The sequence below is a fragment of the Pteropus medius genome, unplaced genomic scaffold (genome assembly GCF_902729225.1).
Source record: "Pteropus medius unplaced genomic scaffold, Ma_sr-lr_union100, whole genome shotgun sequence".
Classification (NCBI taxonomy): domain Eukaryota; kingdom Metazoa; phylum Chordata; class Mammalia; order Chiroptera; family Pteropodidae; genus Pteropus; species Pteropus medius.
In genome coordinates, this window is record NW_024349222.1 from 5,338,868 (window position 1) to 5,350,257 (window position 11,390).

An 11,390-nucleotide genomic window follows, 5' to 3' on the forward strand; every position below is an offset into this window, starting at 1 on the left:
AAGTCAAAAGGCAGGAATGATATCTCTACATTTAACTCTCTTCTCACTATGATATTATAATACTATGATATTATAATGAAGATCCTCTTCATTCCCTCTTTCTGCTGTAAGAGTTGAGACATTAGAATTTGAGCTGTATGAAAAGCAAGGGACAGCCATTAGAATAAATAAGTAGAAAACATGTGCAGTGAATATTTGTGATAAAACAAGCCATTTAATTATCCACGTGCAGTTTGAGCCTTTTTGCTACTTTCTCATCTTTGGCAGAAATCAATTTGACTCTCTTTCACATCAATAGAACATCTCCTAGATGACCCCCTGAGGTGGGTATGTAAAGGGTATCTGACTTTTTCATTAATGCAAGGCTATTAAAGCCATAAACAGGGCTTAACAGCGTTCAACATTCATCGCAGAAAAGCTTCTCTAGAAAAGTACTATACAGGAAAAAGAACAATTCTCCATTAATTCTGGCATTTAAAGGTGGGAGATGATCTGAACATCGTACTATGAAAATGTGAGTTCTAAAGATGAAAATGGCACAATAGTGGTCAGGGCTAAAAAAATCACTTTTTTTCAGATCAGGTTTAATTTTGCTTGTACTATAAATGCATGCACACATGTTTGCTACTCTAAAAATACACTGTATATATTTACTTGTCACAGATGTCTGATGAGTCACTGCACAGTATGTTTGGGATAGGTGAAAACAATTTGAACATTTAATGGATTAGCAACTAAAATAAATATAGTATTTTAAAATACATTACTGAGATTAAACATCCTGAGACATTTCAAGGTTAGCTTTGCTTCATTGATCAACAGGGTATTCATGATCATGTCTTTTTTCTCTGCATTTCTCATTGTTTGAGATCCTCATCTGAAACACATCAGATGTTGATCTATTCTACCAAATAGTTTCTGGGATACCCCATCTTCTTTCTAAATATTATTTTTGTTGTTGTTGAGACGATGGCTACAGGAGAAGTAACAGGTTAGTGTGAAACATGGATGTCAGGGTGAACATACTGACTAACTACAAAAACCTAGATATTATATAGGTGCCAAAAATATAATAGTAAATAATCATGGTCCTTGCCTTCATAGAACTTATAGCCTATCATAAAGTGATAGCAAACAAATATGTATATACAACAAATATAGGTTGTTAAAAGAGCTGTAAGAGGCAGCAGTAGGATGCTAAGAAGATGATTAGTGGGGAGAGCCATCAACTCCTGCAAGTAAGTAGTCATGAAAAATGCCTCAGGTGTGAAAATTGAAGCTTGAAGAGGAAACCATAGGAAAGCTAGCATAAGATTGCTCTATGTAGAGAAAAGAGCTCGTTGTGTTTGAGCATCTGAAAGGAGGTCAATGGAACTAGAGTACAGTGTAGGAAACAAAGAAATGAGAGTTGGAAAATCGGAGTTCTCAGTGAATAAGATGTATGACAAAAATTGACAGCATCTGGAAAGATGGAGATTTGTAGTCATTGACTGGAAGAGCAGAGTTTAAGTTTTCAAATGTATAGCAGGCCTAGATGATTGCTAAGTTTGGCGTGTGACCTAGGGGATACATGGTTGAAGTGCCAGCATTGTGAAAATTATCGAAGGGGAAGAGATCAAAGAATGTTAAGAGAAGGCTGTTAAAGAGATTGTCCTCATGGTCTTTGAGACCAGGTTAGGTATAACAGACAGCAAGACTGTGAGCCAAGGGCTCCTTAAGCCAAAATCTTTTTAACCTATGGGAAGTATACAATTTGTTATTACATTAAATTCAAATATCTATGACTAGTACATCTTTTCTAATTTATAAATGGGCAAAACAAACAGCTATTCCAAACATTGAAGATTTTTAGTATTTTTTTACATACATATAGAATAGTGGGAAATACATTGCTCTTTAAACTAAAACTGTCATTTTTACATTTAGCAACAAATAATCTGTATTGTACCAGAAACAAATAATTCAATCATTAAAAAAGTGAGAAACAGTGATTCCTAAATTTGCCTAAGTATAAGAATCACATAGGATGCTACTGAAAAAACACAACTCCTAGGTGTCATCCCAGATTCACTGACTCACAATCTTCTGGAATAGTGTTGAAATTTTTCATTTTTAATAAGCACCCTAAATAATTCTTAAGATCAGGCAAGACTTGGAAATGCTGCTGTAGTGGAAACAACACACTGTGGATGAAGAAATATGAATTCCAGGCCTATTTCTCTGCTAACCAGATTTTGACCCAATTAATATTCCTTGGGTCTCGGTTTCCTTTTCTACAAAATGATTACTTTGAGGCCCTTCCATATAAAAATTTCCTATCAATGGTACTTCTACGTATGGTCTGTGTAGAAATTTTTCCATATACATTAAAAGTTAAAATTGTGCAACTTCAGGCAACATTAAAGAAAAACACAGCAAATTAACAAGTGATTTGCTAAAGATTCCTTATAATTGATAGGATAGTATTTTTCTTATTTTTCTGGTATTTTCAAATGCTGGCCACTTGATGATATCTTTCTGGAAATAACCTAAAAGCTCTTCAAATTCTCTTGTTCGAATCTCCTTAAATTTTCCATTGAAATAGTTCATCAAAAGAAAAACCAACTCAGTTAAAATTCACATTATTAAATCCAAAATATATTTATTAAAATAACTATTCTTATGGTCAAAGAAAATACCACAGGCAGCAAAAGAAATATAATTTTTAACAATAATATCTTCTCTTAAGACATATTTTAGATTTAAAAGCCATGTTTGCCACTAGTAATATAGCATAAACCCTTAGACATTTATTAGTGTTTTTAAAGCTGTGGGTTACAATTTATTAGTAGATCATAACCAAAAATGGTTTTCCTGATTAAATAAAGCACACCCACAAAATCAAAAGATGTTACTATAGTTGGCTGTGTTATTTTGTGAAACTTTTATTTCATTTATATATTCAAATCTATATACATATTTTGTAAGTATTCCAAGATTTATGTAAAATGAATTTCTCACTGTGGTCACACTGTACTATCTAATGTGTATTACTTACTACTATATTATAAATAACACTAATTAGTTTGACATATTAAGTAAGATCTGAAAATATGAGAAAAAGAACATAGCTCAGGCTCCTTTGAAATATGAGCACTATCTCAGCGAGCTTTCTATACTCTGGTTTATAAATACCCCCTCCACCCAGTTAGTGTTCTGCCTCTAGATATCCAGGTAGAAGGACCCATTAGCATTGATGCCAGAACTGGAATCTAAATGAAGCACATACAACAGCGTTACAAGGGAAAGTCAACTGTTCAAAATCATACTCAGTGCTATGTTTACTATCTACATTATAGGTAGATTTGAAATGTCAGTGTTCACTATTTGCTGTAAACATCTTGAGGTCAGAGACTGTGGTTCTGTTCACAACAAAATCAACTTATTTTAATTGGTATTGGGAAAACCTGAGAATTTCTACTGGATTTACTAATTTTCTTTCAATAAGCAGTGATTTTTTAAAAAGAAAGAATTGACTAGAACTCCTTGAATTTGGCATCTACGAATGTTTATGAATCCGAGGAATAGATTTAGATGAAAAAAGATGGCTTCTTTGGCATGTCTTTTCCCTGAACCTGATACATGCAGCCATATGTCAGATCCAGTTCCAAAAAAGCAAGTTGATGGGCTTCCAGTGACAACATGGAATTTGAAGTTCTAAGAAACTTCATTGAAAAAAATGAACTGTAACCTGCCAAGGTCAGAGAATGACATTTTCATAAATTAATGCTATCAGAAACTGCAGAAATTTTCACAACCGTCTTATTTGAAACCAGCAGAAGTTCCAGTAGGGGTCATACTGATTATGCTGGGAGCAAATATGAAGCCTACCAACGCATGTAAGAATTTTCTCTGAATACATAGTGATAAAACTCAAAATAGATTTTTTTTTGCATGCTAAACAGAAACATACCTATGTTTGTATGTTTAATGCCTCTTCAGTTGCTCTAAAATGATTATGTTTATGTACTTAAGCTTAATATCTTTTTTTTTGGTACCTACAAGTAACAAAAACATCTTAAACTAGAGGTTTAAGTTTGACAGAGATAGATTTGGATTGAAGCCGGGTAATTAAATAAATTATAAAATGACAATGAGGAAGAGACAGAGGATAGAGGAAAGAAAAAAGGAACTAATTTTCCACTTACTTTGAATATGTTTTAACTTCTGAGAAGTTCATACCTAGGTGAACCTGGAACACAGGAATTGATTGGAAATTATTAAATATTAATTTGGCCTTTATCATTTGCCATTAGGTCATATATAAAGAATATTCTAAAACTATAATAAGGATTATGATTCTAAATATTCTATCAAACATTTTATTATATTAAAAAAAGATAGAATAAAGAAGACAACTCCTATGAGACATGAGATGAGGCATATAAGTGGGAAATAATAGGGAATTTTAATTTGGATATAATTTGTTTAATCACATCTTTATCTACCAGAACCCATATCATCTCACTTAACTCACTTTCCTCCTCTTTAAACCTCTGTAAAATAGGTTTTAAAGAAGATAGTCAATCCCAGTTCATCATCCCTTAATGGAGCTGAAGTTTCACTGGAAAAATGATCTATACCACAGGAGTCTCCAGCCTTTTTAGCAGCAATCCTACTGTCCATTTCCCTGACATACAAAGCAATAATGAGAACAAGAAGTTGGAGTTATACTTACTGACAGGGTAACATTTCACATGAGCAGGGACCAGTGCCTGCCTGTAAGTAGCTCCCCGCATCATCTCTGGATGGGGAGCCTCAGAATGGTTGCCACAGGGCCTTGAGCCCTGCTGGAGGTCATGAAAACACTTTTCACTTTCTTGGGCAATACCACTCCAAGTACACTTAGTAAATGGGAAAGAACAGCCTGAAATGATAACCACTGAGCTGTCACAAAATAAATTACATTTATAAACAAGCAAACAAAAAAAAAGAGCACATTCCCTGGGACTGGAATGTGAGATATTCCCCATTGAGCCCTGTTCTCCCCATTAGCATATACAATGTCTGTCCTAGTTTTCATTCCATGGACTTCAATTACTTAATTTTTCTAGATATGAATAGTCTTTTCCCTGAAGTCATATTTTGATAGATAGCTCTGTTCTGACACTCTTTTGTCTCATCCCTAGACAGATGTCTCTTGCTTGCGAGGTGGCCAAGAAAAAATTTTTTCAAGTCAGAGCTGTTAAAGCAGACAGCATTCCTTCTCTTGGACTCTCCCCTGAAACCTCTGAATCTCTAAGCAACAATAGGTGCAGCTGACTTTCCTGATCTGAGACGTTTAAGAGGATTTTAGAAAAGATTTGGCTTTTGTTTGTTGTTTATTTGGGTCGCCTGGAATAAAGGAAGAGTATTATTTCTAGCCTTCCAAACAAAGAGTTTCAGAGGTTGCTTTGAAAGTAGGACTGATGATTGGGATGCTTCCATCTCATCCCACTCATTGGATCATCTCTAATGTTACACTGAGGAGCTTGCCAAATTGTGGTATATCTCTCAGTAGCGAGTAAATAAAGGGAAGTAAATGACCAATAATTTATCCTGCATTCGTTATAATCAACTCAAATTACCTTGAACAAACAAATGTGTTTCTATTACCAAATGCCATAAAAAGATAAAGGTATATGGGAATAATTATATTCAATTGAATAAAGAAAAATGAATATATTCATGACTTTATATTTCATACATGTATGATATTTTATCCATTGAAAAACAATGGATCTAAAACTCAATCAAATGTCTCGTGTGGGTCATGAGATAATTCATGAGACTATGGATCTAGGAGAATGTATTCAATGATTTATCCAAAGTTAGTTGGAATTCACAGCACAAGCAAAGAAATATTACCTTTTACCTAGCTATAGCTAAAATACTGAGTTACAACGCTCAAGCACATAATTTAGGAGTATGCAAACAGTGCTGCCCTTGAAGGGTGAGGGCCATCCTCTAATCTGCTTTCTGAATTGCTTATAGAGGAAATTGAAATTAGATTTCCCACACATTAGCAGGGGGAGCTTGGAGGACAGTATGGGAAAAGTTTTAAAGAGAGTCCAAATTCAACCTTAGCAGAACAGAACACCTTGAATGATTAGTGATATTTGTATAAGTATTGAAAGGTGGGTCCTGGCCCTCCTGCCACATATTTGCCACCCCTGGTCCACGCATTGCTTATCCATTTTATCATTCAACCATCTTTCTGTCTGTTTTGAAATGCCTTATTGAATTTCAACTATACAAACTTCTAAGCCATAACTTAGGAAATCAAGGTATTTGTTCTAACCTAAATGTACTTAAGAAAAATTAAAACCTAATATTACATACCATCCTCTAATTTCCTTTTGCCACTGTGTGGCCCCCATTTCAGATGTATATTTTTTAGATATCCTATTTCCATGATATTATTCTATTTTGAGGAACACACTCACTCTTTTCTTCTACACAATCTCATGCAAATATCTTTCTCTCAGCTTGTAAATAATCACTGGTGAACTCTTTGATAGAGTTTCCATTTAACTATAAAGTGGTGACTGGGTTATTGCATCGGCCCAATGTCCTCAGAAACACTTAGGTATTAACTCCACCTACTACATATATTTGTCACATTTTTGCCTATGTCTAAGTCCTCAGTTGTTGTTTTTTAAATATATTTTAGTTGCTTCTTGATCAGCTGCTTCTTGGCCAAAGCTCATCTTGAACTGCTGTCTCAAGTTTCATAATGGAGAGAATCCAATAATATAGTATATGATTAAATATTAACAAAATGCTTTTTTTGTTGTTTGTTTGTTTTTTTACTTAAGACTGCTTTTGAATTAGAAAAACACTGTGGAGTCGGTTTCCCAAACTCGAACATCTTTTAAAGTGCTTGGTCAACTCTATTGTATTTTCTCCTATGCCTTGTTTTGTTCTCATCCAAAATCTACTAATGGGTAGATTGTTGTCTCTTCTTGGTGAATCTCTCTCTAAATCTTCTTATTTTCTGTAGATATGATTAAACTAAGCCAGTATTTATCAATATCTGAACTCCAAAGTCTTCTTATTGCCCTAATATTTGGAAAAATTAGGTTTATCAAAAGTGGAATCAGTAATAACTTCATTTTTAATAAATAAGAGTTTTCATACATTAATAGTTGAATAAAAAAGCTATTGATCACACATAGTTTCATTCATTTTCAACAAATATTAGTTGGGCATCTAAACTGTCCTAGATAGTATACAGGAGTAAATGAATCAGATATAAGCAAAGTAAAGTGTTAAAATGGAACTTGGAGAATAGTGGAAACATTAAACAAAATACAGTTACAACTAATTTTCAACATTCTGAAGTAAGTGAATAGGGTGAAGGGGTAGATAGCAAAAATGGTTGTCATTTAGGAAGACCTTGATGGAAAGAATATTTAAGTGAGATCTAAAGGATTTTTTTTTTTTTTAAGGCAAGCCACACAGAGTAGAGGAAGAATATTTTCCAATTAGTTAGAAATTAATGTTCAAAATTTTCAAAGCAGGAAACAATCTGACAAGCTCTAAGAATTAAAAGAAGTCAGCATGGCAGAATGTAGGAGACAAGTAGGCAACAAATGAGTTAAAAATAAGAAAGAACCAGAGATTATTCAAGAATTTATAGGCCATGATAAGGATTTTGGATTTTATTGGAAGTATAATGGAAGCCACTAGAGGGTTTTAAGCATAGGAGTAGCATATTCATATTTATGTTTGCAAAAATGTCACACTGGCAGCTCTATACAACATGGATTTGAGAGAGTAAATAAATATCAAGACTAGCAAAGTGGTTGCTGCATAAACCAGATGATAGATGATAGTACTTTGATCTAATCTGATGTTGAGGAGACGCTGTGAAGAATCAATATTTTTAGAAGAAATAAAAGACTTGAGATGGAGCTAGTACCAGGGGAAAGAGTGATAAGGAAGAAGGAAGAATCAAATACAGGTGGCCTAACCAATCAGATAGATGGTAGTACTAATTGTGGATATGGAGAAGTCTGGGAGAAAAATAGGTTAACAGAAGAGGGCAGTGTATTAAGAGTTTCATTTTGAAAACATTGCTTGAAATACCTGTGAGATAGTCAAGAAGATATGTCAAGTTAGAACTGATATATTAAGCTGAAATATTTGGATTCAGGTATAAGTTTGGAAATCACTAGCATAGAGAAACATATTTAAGTTCACTGGATTGAATTAAATATTTACTGAAAACACAGAGAAGAAGACAGGATATAGGAATCCAGCATAATCTGAGAGTTGCAATTTTAGAGTTTATAATTATAATGGTGATATATGTTCAAATTTCTACGATGTGCTATGAACTTTACATATTTTGAATAATGGTTCATAGTTGAATTTCAATAAATACTACTTGACTGAATGAATGTGTATCCTTCACTAGGACAAATATTTTATCTGGTTGAAATATGGTAGAACTTGTCCTCATCTCAGCTGAAGTGTCAAAACTAAAGACCTGGATTATAAGTGCCTACTTGTCCAAGAGGGGCTACACCATATCTAGAACTTTCGTTGTGAGACTGAAGCTGAGAAACTGGTTCAATGTCCCATATAAAGAAGACATCATAATCAGAGAGGAGATTTGGGAATATGCATTTCTTGAAAGAGTTTAGCAGGGAGTGTTTTCTTGAAGTCTCTACTCCCTACATATTCCTCAAAGGAACCACAAATAAATAGTGGGAGTAGTCCACAGGAAGGAAAATGGCATCTCAGCCTGTAGCAGAAAATACTCTGAACTGCAGAAACTCATATACTTAGCACATGCTTCCACAAGGTGGAGTGAAATGGAAGTGACCTCAAGGCTCTTGGTGTTTGCGGGACACTATTGCTGGGATAAATCTCAAGGTTAAAGGTTAACTGAGGCTGACTTTGGTGACAGAGGAAAAAGGCAAGGCTGTAGTGGAAATGACCTACACTTCTTGAGTTTGGCCTAACGTAGGAAGCAAGAAATGTAACTAGCTTTATCTTTCTCCAAAAGGATTATCTGTGGGAGGTAAGGCAACTCCCCCTGAAAGAAGCTGTGTGGAGTTTACCATGGGAGCAAAGGCTGAAGATGATGTCACTAGAAGTGAAGAAAGGGGAATGGTCTGTGCCAGAGAATCAGTGTGGAATAAACAAAAATTCAGAAAGGCGTCCTATGAGAGAAAAAGCTTGCATGCAGGCATCTGCTGCCATCAGATGGCCCACTGCCAGAAAATGGAAATTCTACCCTCCTGTCCATTGCAAGCTGGTTAATCCTGATCTGGGGCATGGGCAGTGATACTGCTATGAGGAAACAAGAAGCCATGAATTGGAAGATCTTTGAAGTTTTGAATTACATCGTAATGGCCCTCTAATATCTGAAAATGATGATTGCTCATTAATGCTCAGAAGTATTTACAAATTAATGGTTCCTCTCAATATATTATGTATGGGAATGAAAAGGGAATGGAAAGAAGAGCTGACAGAATAGGCTTGAGGGACAGTGGTAGGAGAAAAATTAAATTACTCTTCTGAAAATAATTGTGAATAACTTAGTTCTATTTAGAAATTATTCCCAAACTCCTATTACTACCTTTAGTGATGTATAACATAACTGGAGAACTCAGACTGAGACAGAATCACTATCTTAGGTTACATATGTTTAAGAATAAGATGGTCCTTCATGTACAAGGACCATCGATGAAAGAAGCATCTCATTGGCATGAAATCAAACATTCAGAAAATGTTGGAAATATGCAGAGAAATCATTTTCATTTTATTTTCCATCAGTTTCAACATGGCTTTCTGAAGGTTGAGACTAATAATTAGAGTAAGAAGTGGAATATAGTACTGATTGTCTAATAGACCTTTCTGTGATAACAGAAGTGCTCTATATCTGCACCATCCATCATGCTGGCCAGCAAGCCATATTTGATTACTGAGCACTTGAAATGTGGCTAGTGTAAATGAGGAAGTGATTTTTAAGTTTTATTTTACTGAACTCGTTTAAACTAAAATAGACATCTGTGGGTAGTAGAAGCACAGACCCACACTCTTTAAGGAATAATGCTAGTCTACAAACACATAGCATAAAACAACACTATTTTAGAATTAACAGACATTTCCCAGCCATTTCACCCCTAACACAGTCTATTTTGGACCCTTGTTTTGGCCAAGTATCCTATGTGGCTGCATTTTGCTCTCAGCTGCATCACTTTCCGCTAAGCTATAGTATTCTTTCCCTCTTTTATTAGTCTGGATAGTGCTTCATAATATCTGAAGGAAGGAGGATATTTTCCCCACTGTGGAAAGTATCCTAATTAAGATAGATAAGTCATGCTGCTTTTGTTTATGTCACGATTTTCCCTGTAGCTAGAATTAAATGATGCTGTCAAAGGGCAATGCTAGTGTTTGATGGCTTTTAATATTTTTGTCCATATCAAAAGACTAAATAAATGCAGTCAATATTCCCAATTCCTAACTCTCTAGTAATTATTCCAATAAAGAGATATTCATACTACCAAGCATCAATACATGCTCTTCATAGCCCTAATAAATCTGCTTCCAGAAAATAAACCGTGTTCAGCCAGGGCTTTAGAGAGAATATTAGCAAACACCAAGCTTAGAATGTGATTAACCAAACACTTCAGCACATGGGGCTTACAAACTATGGATTTTTAAAACCATAACACTTAATGAGAACTATCAAGAAATAAGAATCATATCTTCAAAGGGGCTGCATATTATATTCGTGGTGGTTGTTTAAGCAAATAACTCAAATGAGGGTTTAAAATAGCACTGGCTATTCAAAAGAACTCATTCTATAAGTGTCTGTCTCATAAAATAAAAATAGCTACAAAATAATAATAATATAATATCAAGTTATTGAGTACTCACTCCTTGATGGCTGATTTTAAGATATTCAGAGATCCTCACAAGAACCCCATGAGGTAGGTACTGTTTTATTCCCATTGTACAAATGAGGAAACTGGTTACAGGAGGCTGTCCAAGGCCACGTTTCTGGGGTGGGAGGATTGTGGTATTTATAAAATCCAGGTTGTCTTACTCCAAAACTCATGCCTCTTATTTATATTTAAAAATCTACACATAAAGATCCACTATATATTAAGACAAGAAATTAACAAGACTTGTCATTAACAAAGCAGTGCCAACCTCCTTCCTTATTTCTGTCTGAATAACTCCAGCATTCTACACATCTTTCTTGGTGAGTTTCAATTAGCTCAGTATGCTGAATATATAGATTTAATTTGGACTGTTAAATAGTCAGCATTTTTACTTGTAAAATTTTCAAGATAATCTAAGATAATGAGGAATAAATGTTTTTGACATTAGTCATTTAAGAAATATTTGTC